The sequence below is a fragment of the Ixodes scapularis genome, unplaced genomic scaffold, assembly GCF_016920785.2.
Source record: "Ixodes scapularis isolate PalLabHiFi unplaced genomic scaffold, ASM1692078v2 PGA_scaffold9__187_contigs__length_104089568, whole genome shotgun sequence".
Lineage (NCBI taxonomy): Eukaryota > Metazoa > Arthropoda > Arachnida > Ixodida > Ixodidae > Ixodes > Ixodes scapularis.
The window spans coordinates 91,468,197-91,494,891 of NW_024609884.1; the positions used below are offsets into that span (position 1 = coordinate 91,468,197).

At 46.1% G+C, this 26,695-nt stretch overlaps 1 pseudogene; it reads left to right on the forward strand.

The window, feature by feature from the left end:
• Positions 1–1,513: 1,513 nt before the first annotated feature.
• Positions 1,514–18,890, forward strand: LOC115314094 (annotated as a pseudogene).
• The last annotated feature ends 7,805 nt before the right edge of the window (positions 18,891–26,695 follow it).

Here is a 26,695-nt window from a genome sequence, read left to right on the forward strand (position 1 = left end):
CGAGTTTGTTCTTTTGAGAGCGGCTTTTGGTTTCGCGGATTCGTTTTCCATTCCTCCGTGATGCGCGGTTGACGAAGGAATTGTGACTCGAGGAACAGCAAAGGTAAGACATAAAGGGCGCAAAGTAACTGGGTATCGGTTGTCTCCGTTTAACATCGCAGTGCTCACGACGAGAAGACTGAGTAACTGCTTTCGAAACGGAAGATTCTGTACCTGCGGGGGGAATCTGGCTTCGGAAATAAACACAGCTCGCGGAAAGCTCGTGTTACGCTTTTATTTGCTGCTCCTCTCGTCCCGTATAAGGGACGTAGCGTCTTCGTTAAGTGTCACTGAGCTCGATTTGCTCAGTTCAGGGCCACCCTATTAAGATGCAGGCGACGGAGGAACTATTTGCTCCCCTGCTTCAGGAACAAAAGTTTCTCCCTTTCTAAAGGAACATAGGTTATAATACAAGACCGGCGTTCCTCCCCTTAGGGAGGACTATCGATGCCCTTTTTTTTTTTTAAGAGTGTAGTACTTCGCAGATCAAGGTCGCTTCCAATATCTGACTGCCCTATGCTTAGCTCTGCTGCTGATGGCCGGATGGGGCTTCAGTTCACGAGCTCAAATCTTATCGGCCCATCTCCACCACCTCGGTGGACTGCCGCACGATGGAACGTATCATGAACCAGGCAATACATAAGCACCTTGACACCCAGTCCCTGCTTTCTTCAGGCCGGCATGGCTTTCGTCCTGGTAAAAGCTGTTAGACCGCCCTCGTCACCGCAGTACACAGATCAGTGACTTGGGAAAAGCCTTTGACAAGGTCGATCATATGAAACATGTGGTTGTGTTTTCTCAGTTTTGTTTTATTCTTTCTTTATCCATCGATTACACCATCTACGAAAGAAATTTGTGCGTGCTGGTTTTCCGGACGAAATTCTAGTTTGGCTATCAGACTTCATCCTTAACCGACAACAATGTGCATACCATAAAAGTACCCCCTTACAACCCCAATCTGTTATACCGGGGATTCCACAAGTCTTGATCCTACACTTTTCACTATGTTCATCAATGATCTCATTTCACATACAAGATCAACTCGCGTGCTATACGCTAACAACCTCACGCTTGCTCGACCAATTAAGTCGAACAAAAACTATTACGACCGCCTGCAAGACCTTGACAGAATACATATCTGGACCACAGTAAGCAAACCACTCCTTAGTGCTTCTAAATTCAAATCGGTGCACTTCACAACCCAGAGAAAGAGGCCATACAAGCCTCTTGAGGATCAACGACAAAAATTATTCAACCGCAGTGAGTGCATCCAGATGCTCGGAGGGACCTTGGACACCAGATTAACTCTTTCAAATCAGATGCACTCTATCGCTTCACAATCTTGCCGTTTGCTTGGGTTCATGCAAAATGTCAGCAGAGGTTTAGTGCGCCGCAACTCAACACTGAGCTTATTCTGCCCTACTTTGATTATTGTCCATTAATCTTTTTCACTCGGTCCATATCAACACGGGACATGTTGAAGCAGATCCAGAAGAAACATGCCTATGTGGCTTACACCCAGAGACTTGCGGTCCCCCGTCTCCGGCCAAGGGATATCTCGGCGAAGCAACTCCTTAGAACAACAGGATGGACTACCCTCACCACCATAAGAGGTATGACCACTCACACGTTTGACAAAAATAATGGGACCAGGAATATACCTCACGATGATCATTTAAGTACAGTCCGACGCAAGAAAAACCGCACCGGCCAACTGGAGCCCCTGTTCGCTAGGAACTGAGCGCCATGCAGGCTCCTGCCTTGTACGTGCACTAGAGCTAAGGCGGTCGTTTCCGAAAAGAATATCCAACATTCCCGAGGTTCTGCAACTTTGTCACGAGCCTGCCACACGCCTACGATCAACTTATGCCCCTGTCAGACGGGAACGTCAAATGACATTTACACCAAAAGACCTTCACCATAATGCTATTTTGGCAGTGTCAGATGGCAACTCAAATGACATTTGGGTTAAATGGCATTCCAGCCGAACTGAGTTCTCCCAAAACTAATTTACGGCTCATGTGTAGTCTCGTCAACAGCGGCCTGCACAAGTTGCGTGAATTGAAATAAATTATTATAAATACATCTTAAAACGATGTTTGTAGCAATTATATATCGAAAAAATACTTATGGCGTGTATATTTCGCACACTTTTCGCGATATGGTTGTTTAATATACTCGCAGTCTCAGTTACCTAATAGGTAACAGTCTGTTGCATGCGCACTCCTCTGCTCGCTCGTTCACCTTCGGTTTGTTTTCCTTTCTAACTAATTTTGCCACTTATACTTCTCATCCTTTATTTCTTTTGTTTATACTTTATCATCGTTTTCCATTCTTTTATTCTTGTGTTGCATACATTTAATATTTCGCAGTGCATATATATTTTGCTGTATTTCATTTGTTAGAAGAACGCGCGCGAAGTGTAAGCCATGTGGGACTGAGCGGGACCTTCGGCCACGAAGAAAAAAGAACCGCGTGTCATGTGCACCTCCCAGGGGACCTGGACACTGATCCGGCTCTGGGTGGGCCGCATCGAAGACCTTCGACGTCAAGCGAAACGGAGACGTCTACGAGGAAATCTCGGAGGAGCTCCAGCGTTAAGGTATTGAGGTAAAGAGCAAAGACCAGGTACATTAGAAGATAGAAAATCTGACCAACACTTACCGATAAGATAATTTTAAGGTTGCATGAAACCTGAGAGTGGCATGAACCAGGGTATAAAATAGAAATCAAGGCGATTGAAATCGTGATTTAAATCAGACCGATTGTACCGCGATGACCCTTTTCAGCAAGAAATTTTTCTCAAAAATATTTTTATTTTGTTCCTGTCTATCATTTTATGTTTGTTTATGGGCAATTATTTCGTATTTAAATGAAAACTTCATCCAGCAAGAAAATTTTTATCAGGTTGAACACGAGCAAAAACCAGTTCCCTTCAGAACAAGTTAGAGCATTGAGCTTGCTTTCGACTTTCCACTCCGTTCGTTAGTTACGCAATGAACGCCCTATGGCAAGCAGATTTCAGAAAGGCAAAAAAAGAAAACGAAAACTAGAATAGTAATGTCTTATTACAAGCAAATAAGAACACGAAAAAAAAAAACGTTTCCACTAGTTAAACATGAATCAACTTTTGTTTCTTCTGTGGTGGGGTTTACATCAATTAACAGTTGTTAACTAATGAGTCTTTTAAAATTGCAGTAATTCTTCTGTATGTTTTCAGTGACCGGACGGATTGATGAATCAGTCGGATATGTTTAAAATTTATATTTAGTGATAAAGAATCAATATTTGCGAGTTCGTCATTTAAATTAATGAAATCTGATTCAAAAGAAACAAATCTGATTTATTTTATTTGATTTTTTTCCACTCTGACATGAACCAACACACGTAAAACAAGTGGCGGGATGGACTACTATATATATCATTAAATGTCAGTTTATTTGTCCCCTAATGTGATGTGGGACAACCTCATATCATTCAAATGCTAGATTGCCACTCCTGGTTAGATCTAAACACAATATAGTAAGTACCCAAATGTGTTTACCTCCTCATTATGAAAATGTTCCAGAAAATTGTTTGCTATATATAGGGTGGTGCACATACGAGTACATCAATAGCTTTGCCAACAGATTTGCCATAAAGTTGCCACTATCAGCGATTCCATTTTCCAGAAAACAGAGGGAGGGGACCACCACGGGGTCTGGCGCGGTGAACTGGCCATACTTCTGGTACCTTCACCCACTGCTGGGGTCCTACCCCTAAACGGCAAGGACCTGGTGGACGAGAGCTTGGCCTCCAACCATGCCACACCGGCAGTAGTGGAGGTAGGTTTGGTGGTATTTTTCATAAAAAAAAAGTTCCTGCATTCTTGGATAACAGACCAACAGACAATTTCAACGTAAAAGTAACACACAGTGGCAAAGCACAAAAAAAAAAAAATTGCAATTTGCACATTGAGTTGAGCTCACCCATCTAATCGAGGTGCTCCTCTGCTTTGACTGCATTTTCGAAAAGCCTGTGCAAAGCGACGAAACTTCGCGCGCGTGGGACGGTGCAAAGCGGTAACGCCTGATGCGAGAGCTGCAACTTCACGAAGGCTTTGCGGCTGCTTTAAAAATGCTGAGTTCTGCCAGACAACGGCTATACTGTAGAAAGAACGCATACTGTAGATTGGGCGCCTAGCCTACCTTACGCCCTTCCAGTTTTTTTAATCTCGGCCATGGCAATCATCCATTCTGATGTTTTTTTTTCTCGAATGTTTCGAACTGTTTTGTGGGTGCTAGCGCAATATTTTACGCTACACTCCTTTTCAACCATAATGTACAATGCTGTTAAAGGTAGTGGCATGAGAGCGTAGCTATATTGAAAATTTCCATTCGCACGAGAGCACGTCCAAATGGGTCGCTAATGGAAGTCCCGTGCTCCTATGGGCCAGTATCTTTGAGAGCATTGAATGCTGGGTGATTTCAGATAAGATCGACCAAAGGGTGGCTGGTCGACATTTTTAAATCAACTGATGTTTTTATATGACATTGTCTAGTGTCTGGTATGAACGAATCCACACTTAGTTTTGACCAGAAAAAAAATTTGGAGACAAGAAAAATCGTAAGGCAGGGAGAGGTGGACAGTTGCAATAACGCGCACTGATGGAGGGGGCAAGTTTGAAAGTGAATAATTAAAACAATAAAATTAGGATAATTTTAAAACGTTTTACGAACAAACTATGGGTACAACTTGCTTGTAATATAAAGTATTAATATTTATTAAAAATTTATTTAGTTTTCTAAAAATTGCCAAACATGCCTGCTCGAACGACAAATGGCAAATTTTGGAAATCTGTATCTCATGAAATAATTTAATCATTATTACATAACTTGCAGACATTATTTTACTAATATATGGCTATTATTGAAAAAATAAATAAGGTATCTGAGTGACACAATAGTTACAATATATTTAGGCAAACATGGGAAAAAAATCAAAGAAAAATTCCAATGCGAATAAAAAAAAAACGCCACCTTCGATTTTTTTTAAAATTTGGGTACCCTGTTATACTCTATTTCGGCATTCATTTCTATTAAAAACATGTTGCATCATTGCACTGTGAAAGAAGAAACAATTCCCCAAAGTAGGGTCCTTTTTCAAAGCCTACACTTAGCAGTGTCCTATACAAGAAGTGACTCTGAGTTCCAGTTTCATGAAACTTGCACAAATCTTTTATATACATTTATTCAGATGAGGTCGTTGATAAAAAGAGCGATCGGTCACACAGTAAAAGGGAGGAGAAACTATATACAGCATTTTACATAAGCGTACAAAGTGGTATCATATTAGAGACTAATGATTTGAGAAAAGATGATGCAGTGTGAAGTTGTACCTTCCGGTATATTTTAGATCTAGAGTAAAATAAATAACTTTACTTCCACACACAAAAACAAAGATATAATAGTAAGATATTTAGGTTGGCTGTGTATTTACGATTACAAACAATTTCAGGTGACGGATGCCATAGTGCCTAACTGGAGCAGCTTCGATGCTCTCGGTGTATGAATGAATCGTGGCAAGCCGATATATTTTATCCTGCTCCAGGATAACATTTTGGGATTTTTTTTATAGTGATCAGATAAAAATTATTAGTAACCACCAACAAAAACAGTAGGTTAAATACCCCGTGAAGAAAAATGTGATAAATAAGATGTCCCTGCATTCAAAATGAGCAGTCCTTGGGAAATCAAATTCGGCACTTTACGCTAAGGTTTTCCTCGCTGTACCCATTTAATAAAGTTGCTTCCAAGCAGATCTGACTGTCCGTGCTACATATACGTCACAGGTCCCTTCTGTTGATGGCTTGCTGAGCCGCCACGCGTGCCAAGACTGAATGCCAGGGAAGGCGCGCACCGTCAGCCACTCTTTTTTTTTTTTTGTTCACGATACCGAACAACCTCATTTTCGTCCAGATATACAAGATGCACGCCTTTCAGTTTCTTTGATAGAACGCTCACCATTGTCCTGGCCGTCTGAATTGCGCTTACTGAACGTTCTCTCAGGTTGTTCAGCGTGGCCTGGTGCTTCACGAGTCCGCCAACTCCGTCACATGCATTTTTCCCATGTCCAGATGCAGAAAATAACCACTGGGCTTGTGGGCAATCGTCCTTTGCAAATTGGTGAAGCTGGTAGCGATTCTTGAAATGACTGGCGGCGCCGTCACTTACGTACGTCACGTACGAGTATACCGCAACGTTGTCTTCAACCCACTCCTTCACTTTTTCTAGAGCCAAGCAAGCGTGAGCGGCGTCGTGACACAGGTCCTCACTGATGATGGCAAAGCTGTTTGTAGATTTTCTTGTCGTCACTACACATGTAAATATCGAAACTTGTTTTTTTTTCCAGTGATATGCTTGCACTTCGTCAGGAAGCACGATGGTCCAGTTTTCAGCAAAGTCAAAATGAAAGACAATGCTCCCGCGTTGCATGCACTGTTTTTCATCGTAGATCGCTTTACCTTGCGTTTGCCGGATATGGTTGTGAAGTACCCAACTTCCAACCGTCACTTGGATGACTTTTAGGAAAGTCTCAGGTTCCAAAGTTTTTTTCACAAGGTCGCCGGACTCCCATGTTGCAAGCACAATCTCTTCATCCTCCGGGATATCAAGTTCCTGGAGTGTAAGAAACTGGCCTTTTGGGCAGTGATCACAGTCTCCTTGAAGGCACAGTTCTGTTGCTGGGTCGCACAGAAATGCCGAGTTCATTTCACCAGTGTTGAATGTTGAGCCTGTAACGTTCTCTAGAGCGGCAATACAAAGATAATAATTGGCGCAGCGCACACAAACGCACACTTCCTGGTGTGGAATACATTGGACCCATCTAGGGCGCAACGAATAAAATTTCGTTAGCCCAACGCCGGAATCGGGATGCTTGTCTTTGTATATACGGAAGGCCTCTCGTATTGAGCGTGTCATGAAGCGCTTTGGCAAGAACGTTTTCTCTCCGTTGAGCATGACAGAGATGACGTCCTTCTGGTTGGGACTTTGGGGCGAACATTGTAGCTCGTCTTTCGTGAAGTACTCTAGGGCAGCAGACAGGTTCTCAGGGCTCACCTTGCACCTCGTGTAAGGATCCGGCTTATACCACACGCCATGCTTTTCCTTGAGTTTTCGGGATTTACTGATGAGGTACATTGAGGCCTGTGGAATCATCTTTTGAACCTCATTCTTCGTCAGTGTTGACGGCAGGAGTGTAAGCAGTTGACAACTTTCCCGGAGAGAGGTGGCGGTTTCAAAGGCCTGCCGAAAGTTGTCCACCCACTCAGTGCATGTGGAGCATGTTGGTTCGGACGACCCCGATGGTGCGTCCCTGTTGTACGCAATACGTAGCCTTGAGCGTATATTCTTGACAGCAACCTGCTCCAGTTCTGTCTGCTTTCTCTTGACATAGGCAGGCCTGTCCCGACTTCTTACGACGCTTGGTTGTCTCAGCGGCGACACATCTGTAGGTAGTATGCTGCGATTTAGATCTTCAATTGCTTCTTCAGCTGGCACAAATATGTCAGGGCACTGCTCTGAGCTTCGCATCGAGATCTCCTTAGTGATGTGCATGAAGCAATGGTAGCACAGGTAGTCCGTCGCACTCACTTTGGTGGAACAGTCAGGCGGAAGAATTTGCTTCAACGAGTTTAGGTCCAACTCGCCAACACTTCGAAAATTCCGCTGCTTTGGTATAGTCTTTTTGTGTTGGCAAAAGTAATCTGCACAAAACACTCGTTCGGAGCTCCAGGACGTCTTCATAATGTATACATAAATAATAGAAATTAAACCCCAACTGATGGCATATAATTGCTAAGTGAAAGAACTACTGGGTGCACAAGTGACAAGTCCGAGGCTGAGGAGCTCACTCACTGCAAACGTACATTTGAAAAGAGAGGTCACAACTGAGGCTGTCGGCAAAGCTTGATCCACGTCAAAGGAAGAAAGAGGGAACGTCTCCAGACAAAAAATTGTGGTCAGCGGCCTTCGAAAAAGACTTTCCGGAATCGCACTGTCGTCCCTCCACGCGCTGATATGAAAGCACCCGAGCTTCTACCACGTGGTTCATGACACAGCCTGAGCCATGTCGGCGACCGGTTCGCGAGGGGTTGGCGGTGGGGTTACGTTGATGGTCACTCGGATTAGCCCTTGCTGTACTGAGCTACCGCCTGCAGTGCCTTATCGCCGGCTGGTGTCAACAACGAGAACACACACACCCTGTCTACACCAAAACTACAAGCGTTCACCGCACACGCGTCGCCGCCGCTTTTAAGCTTTTGTGAAATTGCTTTCTTTTGCAACGGAGAACCGCCTTATCTTAACTACGCGCCTGAAATCCTTCCAGGCGAGCGTACACAATATCAAGCGTTTCGAGAAATGCCCGTGGAGTAGAACTATGGGAAAATTCGGAGCCCGCGATGTCGATATCGTCGCCGTTGTGTTAGTACGCCGTCGCGTACTGCAGTCCCCCGTTGGGGGAGGGGGGGGGGGGCGGTCTTACTACGATAACATGGCGACAGCGTTTACACTCTATGTATTTACGCGAGGCTCGAGTATTTGGGGATAATGCTGCCGGTTGGTGTGCCCCTTTGTGCCTGATATTATCGCCCGTGACGCCAGCGAGTGAGATGGCGACAGGCATGACTGCTCAGTAAACAGGCGTCGGCGGCCATGTTTTGCTGGTTGAAGCGAACCCCCTTGTCCTTGACAGCGAGCGGGGAAATGCGAAAAAAAGATTTAATCGGCCGTTTTGCCAGAACTAGCGACGAGTGTCGTCTGCGGTTTCCGGCAACTATTTTGCCATAATCGTGAGCTTAGCGAGCAAATGATTTTTGCTAGCCACAGAACACTACCACGCAGAAAGGGAATGCTTGAACATGTTTTTGTTCTGGATATATATCAGGGATATATATGAGAGAGAGAGAGAGAGATGAAGGTAGAGCGGAAGAGGGAATAGCATATAGTGTCGCAGGAGAATAAAGTAAACAAAGTTCCTAGTGGCCGATGGCTGCATGATCTTTTCTCGGATCACTAGTCCGTAATATGATACCTCTTTGTACGCAGTAGTTTCTCCTTAATTTAAGTGTGTGAACGATTTCTTTAGTTATCATTGGCCTCATCTGAATAAAAATATATAAAAGATGTGTGTTGGTTTCATGAAACTGGAACTCCGAGTCAGTTCTTGTATAAAACACTGCTAAGTGTAGGCTTTGAAAAAGGACCCTACTTTGGGGAGTTGTATCTTCTTTCTCAATAAAATGATGCAACATGTTTTTAATGGAAATGAATGCCGAAATAGAGTATAACAGGTTACCTAAATTTAAGAAAAATCGAGGGTGGTGTTTTTTTTTTATTCGCATCGGAATTTTTCTTTGTTTGATTTTTTTTCCATGTTTGACTAAATATATCCTAACTATTGTATCACACAGATACCTTAGTTATTTTTTAAATATTAGCTATATATTAGTAGAATAATATCTGCAAATTATATCATAATGATTAAATTATTTCATGAGATACAGACCTCCAAAGTTTGCCATTTGTCGTTCGAGCAGGCATGTTTGTCAATTTTTAGAAAAATAAATAAATTTTAAATAAATATGATTACTTTATATTACAAGCAAGCTATACCCATAGTTTGCGCCTAAGACGTATTAGAGTTCTCCTAATGTTATCGCTTTAGTTATTCACTCTCAAACGGGCCCCCTCCATCAGTGCGCGTTAATGCAACTGTCCACCACCTCATGCCTTACGATTTTTCCTGTCCCCAAGTATTTTTTCTAGTCAAAACTAAGTTTGGATTCGTTCATACCAGACACTAGACAATAACATATAAAAACATCAGTTGATTTGAAAATGTCGACTAGCCATCCTTTGGTCGATCTTATCTGAAATCACCCTGCTGTCTCTGAAATGGAGTATAGTGCTCTGGCACGTTCACACTGATGCATAAATCTATGCCAGTGATACCTTTCATCGTGATTCTTAACTACAAGGCATTCATACACAGGGTTTGAGTTTCGGTTTCTTTTGAGTACCCCCTTGTTTGATGGCTGCGGGTGCCACCTAAACGCTTGCTGAAGTTTCTTTTAGCTTGACAAGAAAAGCTACTTGTGTGGTATTCCTTTCAATTCCTTTCAGACATGCAAGGGGAAAGCGTGGTGGACACCGACTAATCTGAAGAGCATCTGGCAGAACCAGGAGAGGAGCTGTGCGGCAAAGAGAGACAAGTTGCCAGCACTTCCACCACTGCAAGTGTCAACCCTGACAGGCCTGGGCCCAGCAGCATCAATGGTGCAAGCAATGTTCCGTCGTGGCGGCAGAAGAAGAAGAGGGCGCAACCTCCGAACGCCTTCCTCGTCAGGACGGTGATCGACGAGCAGAGGTTGCTCAGGCAAAGTTTTGAGGCCTCCAGAGGGAGGGAGTTTGCCCTACGTGAGCGGGAAATCACCCTCCAAGAAACCGCAATTTAGGTGCAACAAGAGCCCGCGACTGCCTTGATGGACTTCATGAATAAACATGCGGAGGAAATGCTCGCACTGGGAAGGACAGAGATCCTGGACTAAATCGCTGTCATCTGCCCATTTTAATATGGAAGAGTATTGTGCTGTCGTATAGAGGTGTTATTACCAATGCGTGATCAGAGCGAAAAACGGCAGGCTAGCAGATGCACTGCACTGGCAAAATTTTCATCTACAGCATGAACCACTGTTACCAAAAAAACTCGGCCCGACCTCACGTCATCGGAATAACCAATTTATTACTAGATTTTAGGAATTTGCAAATATTTGAGACCCAAATTCGAATCTAACAGTGACTTTCCGAATTATTCGAATGAATTTTCGGATTCCTAGCCTCTGAGGTTTCGAATAATTGATACATTAAATTCTGCTGGACAATATTTGGATTTACTGCCATCGTAGACCTCGGCTGCATATAAATTTCACCTAATTGAGAAGTATTCACTGTAACCATTCCGATAGAAAGTAGTCTGTTGTATTCCTGAAACTAAACAATTGCACTACTACTCCTTCAACTCGCAAAATGAAAACACACATACCACACATGTTGACATATTGAATCTAAGTGTCTTGGGTCATCAGCTCTTTGCACTGCAAACCAGTTGTTATTATCTATTAATTATTAAAAAAAAACATTATAACAAATAGAACTAGAAGTGCCTTTTCGACAAGTGTATTATCTGTTGATTTTCCAGGTGTCGAGCAAGGTGCAGCGGTGAGGTAGCGCAATAGGTCGCTCTGATTCAAACATTCAGCCCTACTTATCCAGCACGTTGTCGATGCTCTGTGATTTTACCTACACGTAAAAGGTTGCACACATTCAACTGCATTTCAAGCTTGTCATTGATAAGGGATCATTAATGCTGTTTTTATTTGGGCTAGCTGTTCTTCATTCAGTCTGCTCGCAGTACAATGACCACATTAACATTTTGTTAGGCTATGCGTTTTAGGTTGTGTGCATTACAAATATAATTTTAGTATACAATATTTGATTCTATATTTGACTTTTCGAAAACTATATGGCAATATCAGATTTTCTTCGAGCTTAAATTATAGTATTCACACACCCATACCTTTTTCTTGCAACTATCATGGAAAGCAACAGTTGCAGAACTCACCCGAACAGGCGCTGGTGTTTCTTGTACTTCAGCAGTGACCCTTCCCCGTGAATCTTTGTTTTATAAGCTTCGTTTTACAGCACCTAATAGCAATGAGAGATGCTGTAGGTTATATTGGGGGACTCAATGCCTTACAATTTATTAAAACTATATAATAAAGCCACATAAATGCATACAGAAGGCTAAGCATATTGACCGAAACATGAGACTTCACTTTGGACACGGGAGTTAGCAGCAAGTCTTACGCTCCAAAGCCAGATTTGCTTGGCCCTTAAAAGGACCTTTTGTTCTTCAGGCGCTGTAAGGGGCCCTCGTAGCTGTTCGGGTTTGTGGTCTTGAGCTGTCCGTTGCTGCAAACAAGAACAGCCACTCAACCTCTTCATCTAGACTCCTAAAGCACCTGCCTCGAGCGTTGGTGAAGCTATTCCGCAATGGCATCACTGACACTCTGCCCATTGTTTGCCTCGGCATCTGTAGTGCACACCGATTGCTGATAGGTTTTGTCCCCCTTCACCACCTCGCTGATTCGCTGGGGATCGACACCGTCCTTCAAATATTTTGCTTGCTTGCCAAAAACACACACATTTTCATCAGCAAGAACGACAAACTCTAATCTACGGAAACACATCAAGGTAATCTGGGACACCTGCATTCTGCATTGGCTATACATTGTAACGTCGGAACCAAGTTTTCCTTTTTTTGTGAATAACAGGCGAAACACCCGAGCCAAAAGGGAGCTTTCGTAGATCGCTTGTTTAGCTCCGAATCTCGTAGCGGAGTTAGACGCAGCTACTGAGCATGCGCACCGCTAGCTTTGTCTGCACAATTCCAGGGATCATTCCCGGAGACCGTAAGCTAGCAGGATGGCGGGTGTGGTTGGAGCTTTCGGTTCCCTGTGAGCTTATAGGTGAACGGGGTGCACCTACACTCTTTGAGTCCGCTGTGTCTAAAGATACGTCAGACGTATCCGGATCCCAGTGTCTAAAGATACGTCGGACGTAGCTGGGGAATGGCCACCAGTCCGCCGGACGCACCATCTCTTCGCTCGCGAGTCGCGCTTTCTCGTACTTGCATTTACGATTCGGATAAAAAAAAGGTTCAATCAAATCAAGATTGTCACAAACCAATCAATTCCAATCCAGTTTGAGTAGCCGCAACCCATCATCATAATCGCCCACAACAAAAAGTGTTACGATCAAAAAAAGGCTGCATGTGCTTCGCACGTGTAACCAATACTCCGGTGGGGAAATTATTATTCTATGTGAAGCCGGCCTACCGTAGGGTAGTCTAGTCTGGTATAAATGGCTTGCACATGACGTCAAAGGAGTCGTCCTTGCTGGTGGTAGAATACGCTGGAAGCTGAGTTGAATCGCTTCCAGTTTGTTGAATTAGTACAGCACCGGTTTTGCATTTCCAGGGTTACTAATAAGGACAAAACCGAAAGCTGCTCAGCCGTGCTCGCGTCTTGACGGTTTTTTACGTCAGCAAGTGCATGTAAAGGAACGTTGCATCATACAAGCGCACAAATAGGTAGGCAGCAGCCAGGACCCGCTGATCCTTTATCATACTCTGCATGCTTTGCACGTCTGTACGAAACAAACTTTGACCGCAAGTGAAGGAAACGGCCGGAAACGGCACACGACGGTTCATGTTTCCTCAGTTTCGTACTCCTTCTCGAACATTGCACTCGAAACTCACGAAACGAAACTTCAACCGCCAGAGAAGGAACCGACCGGAAACGGCACACGACGTTTTAAATCTGGTCAGTTTCCTAATACGCCTCGCAAGTGGACTTATTTTCGTCTTCTGCGCATGAGAACGGAAATAGAGGTGACGTCAGAACGCCGAGCCCTGATTGGCTGATCGCGGCCCCCTATCTCAGCGTCGTCTGCTTCTTTGCAACGTCGTCTGCTCGCAATATCGTCTGCGTCTGTCTTACCTTCCCTGCGACTTTCGGAAGTGCAGGTCTTTACGAGCGAGCTCGACTTCGCCTTTCAGAGAGGGCAGACGAAATAACTCGAGCGGTACGTTGTTTTCGTCTAACAACTAGCAGACGCGCATCAAGGAGGGAAGTCAAAAGACTCACTGGCGAGGTGTCCCGAGGCGCCGAGGTTTGTTTGCTAAGAACCGAGAGTGAGCGTGTTAGTGTCCGCAAGTTCCCTCCCAAATACTTTTTACCCTCCTTTCGTGTGCGGCGAGACCCCTCATTCTTTAACGGCGTCGGCGAGTTGGCGTAGTTAACGTCGTCTGCTTTACGTCTGCTAGTCAAAGCGATGGCTGCTTTACCTTTCCTGCGTCTGTCGGAGATTCACCGCTTTTTCACCGGCGAGAATCACCGTTGCCTCGGGAAACAAGGAGATAAAAAGAGGAAGAAATTGACCTCTTATTCTAATACTGAGGTCAGCGGTCAAAGTATAATACGGGAAGGGTTCACAGGGGTCTCGCGGGCATACTCCATTCAGCACACCAGCCTGTCGTGGGCAGACGGTCGCCGAGTCGCGGAGTGCCTGCTAGGCCTAACTGCCGTACTCGCTTGGTCGCTCTCGGTGGAATTGTGGCCGTTGGAGCTTTTCCCGGTTGTTTGTGGATCCAGCGTTCTTGTTCGTCGTGGTCTGTTTCAAGTACTTTTTTACTTTTTTCTTGCTGCTTGAAGTCAGGACGCGTGAGAAGCGCACGTAGAAAAATAAACGTCCGTGGGTCATCGCGACCGCGACGCTGTCGGCCATGCTGATTTGATCGTAAGAAGTGCGTAAGACAGCTTCGGAGCTGTCGTAGGATTTCGTCGTAACCTGCTCAAAACTTACGAAAATTTTGTTTCGTGAATACGAATTTGTTCTTAAGTTATGTCTTACACACATTTTTGGCGTAAGATCGTTTCGCACTTCCGAAAGTCGCAGGAAAGGTAAAGGCTCTGTTATACTCCGACGTAACGCGTGCGCGCGTGCGAGCGCGTCACAGCGACGCCACGTCGGCGAAAACCCGACGCTCTATACTCCGGCGTCTTGGCGTAACCGACGCGACCGGCGGCGTTCGACGCAGCATAACCGCCTTGGCGCCAAAATGGAGCATGCCCTATTCCGCGCCGGCCGCGTCAGCGACGCCGGACCAGGATGCATCACGCGCTGGCTCCCAGTAGCCCTCGCGCGGGCAGCGCGGCGAATACGAGCAAAGCAGACGACAGGAACACCACTCCGTATGGCGTCATGTTTGAAGAATCGGACTCGGTCGTCGAGAATCTGATCGAGGGAATTCGTCCTCACCCGTGTGTCTACGACACGAGGAAGCTTGAGTACCGTAGACCGTGCGCTTGTCAAAGATGTACCGCATGTACATTGACCGCCTACGCTTGCGGGGCAGGCGGTGCACCAACACTGCTAGCGCGAGTTTTCGTCGTGCAAGGTACGTCCCCGCCATCGCTCGAACTTGGCGCTCAAGAAGCGCGAGAATTTTCGTCTGCTATTCTAAACGAAAAGGAACCGGAAGTGGCGCACTCTCGCAGGAAATGGGCCCTCGTAGTCAGATTCTGCGCATGCGCCGCGCCGGCGGCCCACCGACGCGAGCCGCGGGAGCCGCCAGGGTCGCCGGAGTATAAAAAGGGCGAATTTTTAACGTACGCGGCGTGCCTGACGTGACGTAGCCGGCTTCGGCCAGCGTTCGCTTGCGCGCGCGTTAAGTCGGAGTATAACAGAGCCTTAAGACAGCTGCAGACGACGTTGCGAGCAGACGACGTTGCAAAGGAGCAGACGACGCTCAGATAGGGGGGTCGCGATCAGCCAATCAGGGCTCGGCGTTCTGACGTCACCGCTACCCCCTGCGCAAGAAGCAGACGAACTTGCCCTCCGCATTCCTTTCGAACATTGCTCTCGAAACTCTACAGCTGAGCCGGTTGAGTCCGTTGAGCTCGGAGTCGGCGACATATACGGCGGACTACTTGGTGCCCCGAACACCCCGAATACGAATCGCACCTCCGCCCACAGACTCCGGGTCCCGGGTACGTAAGACGTATCTTTAGAATCTGGGATCCGGATACATCCGACGTATCTTTACACACTGGGATCGGGATACGTCGGACGTAACTTTTCACACAGCGTTTTACGCTTAATTTTAGTCAACTTTAACATCGCGTCCCATGCAAAACCCGGAGGAGTTCTATAGTAGCAACAAGGGTCTGATTTATGTTTCCAGACGAACAACTCGGAAGTTCTCGAATACATTTGGGAGCAATGAAACATCTTGTTTGAGATAAATATCAGAATATTCTCCTAGTGTTTTGCATTAATCCTTTTTTGTATTCTGCGTCGTTTATTTTATCTCCTGTCATCTTGCAAGTAAATTTATCTTTTGAAGGAAATTCGGTTTCATCATATCTTACAAAATGATTTATGTAATCATACGGAAATACGCCTTTTTGTAACAGGATGTCTTCATTGAGATACTTGGAGGCCTCTTTTAACTGATCCTTCGATAAATTTGAAAATAAGTTCATTCAAACTTTTGTTTGTAAATTTAAAGCCATCTAGAAATCTCAACTTAGTTTTTCCCTTATCCGCTGCTACTATTTTTGAGAAATATGTATTCTTCATCGTTGTTTGGAAGAAGCTTCCAATCTGGTTTGTCATATCCTATATTTTTTGTTTAGTTTTTTATAAATAGATGACAGTCGTATCGTGTTACCTTATGAAAGTAAACTGGAATAAATCTGGAGGCATGATAAGTTACAACTACATTACAACTGGTACCCGGCCGGGCCTCTAGATTTTCCAGTTCAATGATCGTGATCGCATACCTCGTTTTCCTAAAAGGGTTTTAGACATATGAAGCACTCATTAGTATTATTGTGTATTTCTTGTTCTTTGCCATTTAGAGGAATCATTTCTTTGTTTACTCCCCTAATTTAGGACTTTCCTTGGCCTTATTCGTAATCTTTTCACAAAACAACTTTGCAGTATTTTACCCCAATAAGCATACAATGGAACTGTTATATCATTGAATGCAGTGACAACATAAATTTCAAAACTGGATGGTATGTCATTTTGGCATCTTGTGCTCTTTCTGCATTCTCACTCATTGACTGAAGACCCGATTCAAAATCTGCATAGATAGAATACGGAAGTCTGAGTTTAGAAAAATACCTATTGAATTCAATATAACCAATTCTTGTAATACGACTTTCCCAACTGCGTAATTTTATCAATTTCTTTATGGACATTCGAAATATCTTCTTTCGTGGTTTGATAAAGACATCGTTCGCATGTATATAGAAGAATCTCCTTAGATTCTTTATCCAACAATAATTTGCTTTATATAATAGGAGGTTTAGTGCACTTTTATAATCGGCTATCTTCCGATTATACACCAACTCATGTTTACAAACAAACCGGAGCGCCCCTAGCTAGCGGACGCCACCGACGCCGCGCATGTGTGATGGGGGTGTGGGCAAGAAGCTCGCCGTCGCCCATAAACAAACCATTCGAATGGGATATTGTCGGCGTCGATGTGAGTCCCCGCGCTCTCTTTTTCGCGTTGATATTGTTGATTCTACGTCTGCCTGGCAATGTCTGACTACTTGAGCGGCCTCAGCGAAATTAATGAGGCTCGTTACACCGCAGAACTTGGCAGGAATATTGTAACATGCGGCGATTCATTCCGCGGGGACACCGCAGAATGGACGCTAAAGTCTGACTTACATGGTGAGGTTCTGCTCGCTATTTTCAGTCATGACGTCGCTGGGGCTGCATAAGCCTGAGCTGTAGCTGTGACGTCGACGTCGATACTGAAAATCGCAAGCAGAAAGGACCGAGTGAATCAGGCATAACACGTCGGTGATGGCCACTGGTAACAATTATCAACGTCTCCTTATATCTACTGTTTACACCGAGCCTACTTACCCAAGCAACCTTCCAACTTAAACGACTTTTGAGGTCTGCACTTCTTATCGCAATTACCGGGTCAATGTTTGTTCTACGGGCCGCTTTCGTTTGAATGAGCAGACGACAAGCAGAAACGTTTGAGAGAGCAGACGACAGTTCGAACGATGAGGCGGCCGTTTGAACGTGATGACGCGCTGAACGTAATCCGCAGGTGGTCCATGCAACTTGACGGTTTTCCCGCGTTCATGTTGGAACAAAAAAATAAAAATGACGACCAAAAGTATATGTGAATTCAATCCAAAGTGCTTTTCGTCCAAGCAATCGTGGTCCGACAGCGTCTGTTTTTCCTTTTTAACGGCCCCTGTTCACGTTCTCGGACGAATCGAGCACGCAGAAAACTTATGAAAACTGACCTTCAAACCTTTCCCGACTCTTTTGGTACAGCCCCAGTCGCGGCGTTTTGACCAGAAGGCAGATTTTTGTCCGGTTTCTTCAGAAGTAACAAAGGACTGCACGTGCCCCATGGCGGCTTCTGCCCACAGCCCCAGACCGGAAGTCCGCCCGAATCGCCACCACCGCGCCGTGAAGTAACAGATATGACTTCGTGTATAAAGTACACCTACGGTGCCATCGAGGGCAAACACATTCATTTTTATGAATGTGTACGTAAAGCGAAAGCTCGCGCTGCAGAACCCAGAGATTCTGAACTCAATCCCCACCCCTGCCCATTTCATCAGGATGAGCATCATACCGGCGTGCGGTCGTGTACCATTACCGCGTGGTGCGCGTTAAACACCCCAGGCTAGCGGTTCTACTGCATTGGCTGAATTTCTCATCTACAGCGAGAGACTCGTCGCTTCTTTGAAATGGCTGACCAACTACACGCTGTCTCATCCCATCAAACCCAATTATTTTGGCTGAGACCGCAAATTCAATGACGTCAAAATGTAATTCATTCTCATAATCTTCATATTTTAAAATTTTATCAGCGTGATTGTTTGCTGGCTGTAATGCTAAGAGCGCAACCCACAAAAATACATTAGTTGTCCTTAATTTGAACATTGATCACAGCCTTCTTAGCCATCTGGTAGAGGGATGTATCTTGCCCATTTCGCTTTTTTATATTTAGTGAGTGTCATATTCATTCTAACTACTTTTCGAAAGTTCCAACCGGATCCTGCTAATTCGCGTTTTTGAAATTTGATAAGAATTTAATTCTTAATCTCCTTTTTCCCAATCTAGGCTAACCATAATATTAATCTTCTGAAGGACTATACCAATCTCAATGATCTGGTCTTCTCTCTCTATTTGAACATCTAGACGAATGTTTATATGGATTTTCGTCTTTAATGTTACACCTTCGAGTATCGTTTGCATGGCCATGTCTATAATTGACTCGAATAATTCATTAATAATTAAGGATTCATCGAGCTTCACATAGTATAAGTCATGCACATTGCCTTCAAGGGCCTCTGCTGTCACTTCAAAGTTTCTACGTCCTTTTGAATTCCGTTCATGCCAACGAGGTAGAGGGGCTTAGAGCGATAAACCGGGGTTCCGGTCTGCACTCAAAGGTGACCCCCATAAGGCGGCTACGCAAAGTTGACTACTCGTCACATGACCAAACCTAACACGTGACGTCACAGGAAACATGGCAGCGCCCATGCAGCCGCTGGCCCCAGCAGGCCGGAGCTTGTCGGATGCTTTATTGGTTGTCGTTCGTCTCGGCGAGTTGATTTCAGACACGGAGCCGTCATATGAGGGCGGTCGAAAGCGACTTCAGAGTTCAGCGTAGTGTCTGACGTAGGCATAACCTGAAAATACGGAGGAACGGTGTGCATTTCGCTGTTGACCGACGGGGATGTTGCCACGAAAGAGACAGTCGGCCCTACGTTGCTCGGACCTCGGATTCATTCCGACACCGCTAGGATAAATTTTAAGGCAACGTTTCTGTGCTCGGGTTTACCATTGGAACCTTCAAGATCTGCAGTGAAGCGTGTGCAATATATTTGGATACACAGTTTAGCGACGGAAATTGCATGAGTCGTGCTTGGCAGTGTGCAATCGTGGTGCCGCTTCGTTCAAATGACCGAAGGCTCACTTTTGTTGTGCGGTGCATCGGAGAGCTGCCTTGACGCTTGTAGTTACCGCACCGTGCTAAATGATACTATGCTGCTTCCCAAATCGTTCCGGCGTAGACGTGCACTTTCACGGAGCACAGGTGTGCGGCGCGCCGAAGAGCTGCCTTCAAGCTGGTAGTTCCTGTGCCGTGCTTTAGGTGATGCTGTGCTGCCTACTAAATTGCTCTGACGTAGACGTGTATTTTCACGGCGCACAGGTGTTTCTGTTGGTATTGATTCTGCTGGTCTTTTGCATGTTTCGTCGACACCAAAGTTTCATCAACACTCGTTACGCGAATTGCAAGCTGTATGGACATTTCATCGCGCGTGTTACGTACCCAATCCACCCATTCACGCCACTTTGCGACAACAGTCTGCAGCGGCTCATTACCAGAAAAGTGGTCCCACATCCATTTCAGTTCAGCTCGTCCTCGGCAGTCGCCAAACCCCGAAAGAGAGGACTTATTCGGACAGAATGCCACTAAAGCAATGCAGCTTCTTTAGTGGTCATGATAGACTCTCTTCTGTCTGTTTTGTTATAGTGTCACGGAGGCTTCGTCCAGTCCTATTTTCTATCAATATTTATTATTCTGGAAAGTTCCAGGCCATGCTCAGCTGTCATTGTATGTTCTGGTGGAGGTGCTGCGCACTTTACCCATAGCCCTCCACTCTGTGTGGAGCCTGGCGGCTCCTCAGCCGAGTTGTCCGATAACAAGACACGGGTGGCACATTATCCCGCGTCTTAAACCCCCGGCGAGCCCTGCAGAAACACCGCAAGACGAGCGAGTACCACAAGGACAAACCTCGGAAGTACACCACGAAGAACCTGAAATCCAAGCCACTCGCTGCTACCAGCAAGAACTATTCGTATTAGGTCTTTTGCCAGAAAAACCGAAGCTGACTAAGCTAACAATGACAAATCTATAGCAGCAAACGGCGTCCGCTCCCACCATCGTTTGCATGGCTGTCGCACCTCGCACCGTGATGCCCTTTCACGCAAGGTGCACAAGACGTCGGTGGCTGGATTGAACAATACGACCATATGACCGTGTCACCCGGCACATTGGGTAGATGGACAACCAGCTCCTGCAGAACCTGTACTTCTCGTGCAAGAAACTGCCAGGCACTGGTTTGAGAACCAGGAATCCTCCTTAACGTCGTGGAAAGTTTGCAAGACCGAGCTGAAGTGCTAGTTCATCAGCCGACATTGACGAGAGAGAGCCGAATTCCTGATTCTGTCCAGGGTACGGCCCCAGCAAGAGCGTCACCACCTTTGTGGAGGATGTTTCGCGCCTGATCGAGCACCCACGCCAACCCTGATGCTACAGAAGACAAGAAGCTAAGAACCTCATGTCCCTCATGTGAGGGACAACACCTTCGGCAGCCTTCTCCTTAACCCCACGATAGCAGTCGAAGGGTTCATATTACCGAGGCTTCCAACATTGAATGTACACTGCAGTCCCGAGCCTGTCAATATCAACAACTCCTTAGCGTCTTGACACTCGAGTCGTCCAGCTGCAACTTCGATGCCAGCCCCCCAGGCATCCGCGACATCATCCACAACAGTGTCCGGGAGGAGATAAGGAAGCTAGTTCCTGCCATCTGTTGCCCGGCTTTTATTTTGATTGCTGAGATTGTTTCGGAAGAAGTTCGACACGCATTTCAACTGGAGACTTCTTCGAGCAAAGCGGCATCTGACGAACCGAGGGCGACTTATGCCACAAAGTCACAGCGACCACCACCGGCTACCTGTTACTATTCAATGCCAATTCAACGAGACACCCCAACTCCGAAGCATTCCTGACATCGGGAAGAACCAGTGTAGGTCCGCGCTGAACAAATTACACCAAGGAAAACGGAGGTGCTGCGAATTGCCGACCGAAAACCACTCTGCTATCATTGCATGAGGCCGACCATATCTACTGGAGGTGCCCGTACAAATGAATTGGACTGCAAGGGTTCGTGCGGAAGGACCCTCGACCACGTCTCGACGAGCGTCCGCGAAATAATGAGGATTATCTTCGGCGCTGTTTGTCCCTGGTGCCGACATTACCGCGAAGCTCGTGATCCACTTCATCTGGACGGGAGGTAAGCACGACAAAGCAGGTGAGCGGCAATGCAAGGACAGTTAATCTGGTGTCGGTTGTCGTCCAAGGACAATACCTAATAATTTGCTGACACTAATTATCTGTGTCCACGCCACGAAGCACACAATTTCCAACTTTGAGGGAGAATGCCGCTGAGTGACTTGAAGACATAGAATGGTTGGTTGCTCCCAAAAGTGGACTGCAAACATTACCAGACTTCATTTTGCCACACGAGACTTACACAAGTTACAGTGGTCGCGGGGTGCAGAATAAATCGCCATTACGAAATGGAAGTGAAATGGCTTAGATAGCAAACAAACATTGTTGCCAGCTATCAAGTCAACGGTACAGCAAAAGGCACATCCACGTAAACAATACATGCCCGAGCTTGCTGCATTGATGCAGAAAACTACCAGGAAAATTTGTCGATTAGAAGCCAGCCCTGCGGCTTCAGTGCATTAGATGTCAGTGTCTGCACATAACGTATGATTACAAGACGGCATCAGTCGGTCAAAGTTGCTACTCGACCAAACTGAGCAGCGACGTGCCAGGAGCGTCATCCGACAACAAGGTCCACAGGTACAACGACTGAACGCCTGACAGAAGACTGTCGCAGAAAGAGCTTGTTATGAAATCATTTACTAAGAATCAATCATTATGTAATCAAGTGGAAATAAACATATTTGATACACTAACCAGATAAACATATTTCCGCTTGCCTTTACGCCTTCAGAGTCTATACACCAAGGATTGTGTTCACTGCACTCGCAGGTCTTTTTGAGGAGACCCGCATCTCTGACCCTTCAATATTAATTTATGGCACATACCAGACAGGCAGACTTGTTTCATGGGGCTGCACTCGTTTCACCTCTCCTGAATACGTGGTGGATCCGAATACCAACTCCAGTGATGTGAAAATGTTATTTATTAATTTATTCCCTCCAGGGGCCTTCGTAGGCATTGCAGAGAGGATATTTAAAACTACACACATGATAATAACATTAAAGCACACTGCTGTAACTTGTTAATTGCAAAAACAAACACACCTTTGAGCATATACTTTAATAGTATGTGTTGATGCATAGTTCTATAGCACGACACTTCCAATACATATGACGCAATAGACCCTTTGCAGAACCCCATCAAGCAACACAACTGTCACCATTTTTTTTCCCGGCGTAAAGCACACGACTGGGCCCCAGTTAACGTCGAATGCTAATGCAGCATTCGAGTCCAATAGGCGCCGAGACGAATTTACAGTGATGGCGGACACAACATTCTTGCCGAGCAAATGCCCAAAGTATGAAAGCCTGGGGTAATTAGAGCAGTAGCTACTGTAATTCGTTTCATCACAATTTGGCAAACGGCAAAGGATACAGTCTCGGCGAGTCAATAGGCACATTGGAGAGAGGGACATGACAACATATCATCAGAGTGCTTGTCTGCACAGATTTGTAACACACCTTCGCTCCGTCTCTCTGATTGGCTCGAGGGGGCTTCGGCGGTTGCCCTTTTCCAAGTTACAATGATACGAAGTATAGGCAGCCCACACTTTCCAAAAGGTCTATTGAAGAGACCGAGAGGAATGGTAAACATTTTTCAACGACTGCTCTTCAGGCAAGGGATGAACACAAATGTGAATCATCTTATCCAGGTAATTAGAACAAGTAAATCCGACTAATGGAATACACTCTTGATAAAAAAAAAATTATTGCTGCAATAAATCCTACGAAAGAAAAAAAGGTGCAGTTAATCTGTGCTTACACCAAAACAGTTGTTCTCATAGCAAGTCGAATAGTTTTGAAGCAGGTGCCTGCAACGATTTATTCATGCCCACACTCAAGAAAACGTCATCCTCGTAGCTGAAAATAAGTGTGTACTTCGCACTCACAAAAAAAGGAAGGAAAGCGATCGAATGTAGAATCGTCGATTAGCACAAAAGCTTAAAGATCGCGGGAACTTGGGGTTGATCGGTGGCCGAGTGGGCTGAAGCGCACACCCAGCTCGACGCGCGTGGAGCGAAAGCTCGCGCTGCAGAACCCAGGGATCCTGGGCTCGAGCCCCACCCCTGCCCGTTTCGATCTGGATGAGCATCGTACCGGCGTGCGGTCGTGTATCACTACTGCATGAGCACGTTAAAGACCCCAGGTTAGCAGTCGTACTGCACTGGCAAAATTGCTCATCTACAGTGTAAACCTCGCCCCTACTGGCAGACCAACCTTACGCTGTATAAATCACTAAAACGTCCAATTTGACTGATTTGATCGCAGGAACTTCCTCGCTAAAAGTTGCTACGGTTATTCGGTGACGCAGGGCTGAAACAACTTCCCCTAGGTCCTAACGCGACGTATACCTTTCGCTTCGATTCTCACACATTCCAACGTTCAAACAAAGCTAGAAAAATGCGAATATTTTATGCCTGAAGTAATATCGTGAAATTGTTGATAAGCGCTAAACACAAAGGTCGCAGGAGCTTCCTCGCTAAAAGTTGCTGCGATTATGCAGTTACCTACGGCTGAAACAAATTCTCCTAGGCCCTACATCCGACGCATACATTTCGTGTCGATTTTCAGACATTCCAACGTTCAAACAAAGCTACAAGAATGCGAAAATGTCATGCTAAAAGCACTCAAAGTTCTGTCGATCCTCGAACAGAACCCGAATCCGAGCACCGGTATTGCAATACGGCTGATGCTGCCTCACAGGTGGTAATATCCAGATGATCCAGTGCGATCTTGCGCAAAAAGGGCATAAAGTCTCATTCCTTCATATTTTCACATTATACCTGCGTCAGCGAACACGAAAAAGCCCGAAGTCGACAAAAAGTAGCTGCACAATCACGGCTACCGCGCACCGAACACCCTCGCATCCGCCAGCTCTGGGCGCTGCCATCTTACCTGTGACGTCACGGCTCTTGCGAGGTCATGTGACGAGTGGTCACATTTGCGTAAAACATGGCGGCAACCGGGGGGGCGCCACTTCCTAACATCCGGTTTATCACTCTAAGCCCCTCTACCTCGTTGGTTCATGCAGGTCTTTGTAGGATGGATTAATCCACTGACCGCAGGTACTTTATATATCTTCTTTTAGCAACGAAGTAGAGGGGCTTACAGCGATAAACCGGGGTTCCGGTCTGCACTCGAAAGTGACCCCCATAAGGCGGCTGCCATTGTACGCAAATTTGACCACTCGTCACATGACCAAACCAAATACGTGACGTCACAGGAAAGATGGCAGCGCCCATGCAGCGGCTGGCCCCAGCTGGGCCGGAGCTTGTCGTATGCTTTCTTGGTGTCGTTCGTCTCGGCGAGTTGATTTCAGACGCGGAAGCCGTTATATGAAGCCGGTCGAAAGCGACTTAAGTGTTCAGCGTAGTGTCTGACGTAGGTATAACGTGAAAATACGGAGGAACGGTGTGCATTTCGCTGGTGACCGACGGGGATGTTGCCACAAAAGAGACAGTCGGCCCTACGTTGCTCGGACCTCGGATTCATTCGGACACCGCTAGTATAAATTGTAAGGCAACGTTTCTGTGCACGGGTTGACCGTCGGAACCTTCAAGATCTGCAGTGAAGCGTGTGCAATATATTTGGATACACAGTTTAGCGACGGAAATTGCATGAGTCGTGCTTGGCAGTGTGCAATCGTGGTGCCGCTTCGTTCAAATGACCGAAGGCTCACTTTTGTTGTGGAATGCATCGCAGAGCTGGCTTGACGCTTGTAGTTCCCGCACCGTGCTAAATGATACTGTGCTGCTTCCCAAATTGTTCCGGCGTAGACGTGCACTTTCACGGAGCACAGGTGTGCGGCGCGCCGAAGAGCTGCCTTCAAGCTGGTAGTTCCTGTGCCGTGCTTTAGGTGATGATGTGCTGCCTACTAAATTGCCCTGGCGTAGACGTGTACTTTCACGGAGCACAGGTATTGCTGTTGGTATGGATTTTGCTGGTCTGTCGCACGTTTCGTCGACACCAAAGTTTCATCAACCCTCGTTACGCGAATTGCCAGCTGTATGGATAGTTCATCATGCGTGTTACCTACCCAGTCCACCCGTTCACGCCGCTTTGCGACGACAGTCTGCAGCGGCTCATTACCAGAAAAGGGGTCCCACATCCATTTCAGTTCAGCTCGTCCTCGGCAGTCGCCAATCCCCGAAAGAGAGGACTTATTCGGACAGAATGCCACTAAAGCAATGCAGCTTCTTTAGTGGTCATGATAGACTCTCTTCTGTCTGTTTTGTTATATTGTCACGGATGCTTGCTCCAGCCCTATTTTTTATCAATATTTATTATTCTGGAAAGTTCCAGGCCATACTCAGCTGTCACTGTATGTTCTGGTGGAGGTGCTGTGCACTTTACCCATAGCCATCCACTCTGTGTGGAGCCTGGCGGCTCCTCAGCCGAGTTGCCCGATAACAAGACATGGGTGGCACATTATCCCGCGTCTTAAACCCCCGGCGAGCCGGGAACCACGTCCTATTCCGAGCCCGGCAGAAAAACCGCAAGACGAGCGAGTACCACAAGGACAAACCTCGGAAATACAACACGAAGAACCTGAAATCCAAGCCCGTTGCTGCTACCAGCAAGAACTATTGGAATTAGGTCTTTTGCCAGAAAAACCAAAGCTGACTAAGCCAACAATGACAAACCTATAGCAGCAAACGGCGTCCGCTAGCCCACCATCGTTTGCATGGCTGTCGAACCTCGCACTGTGATGTCCTTTCACGCAAGGTGCACACACCGTCGAGGGCTGGATTGAACAATACGACCATATGACCGTGTCACCCGGCACAGTGGGTAGATGGACAACCAGCTCCTGCAGAACCTATACTTCTCGTGCAAGAAACTGGCAGGCACTGGTTTGAGAACCAGGAATCCTCCTTAACGTCGTGGGAAGTTTGCAAGACCAAGCTGAAGTGCAA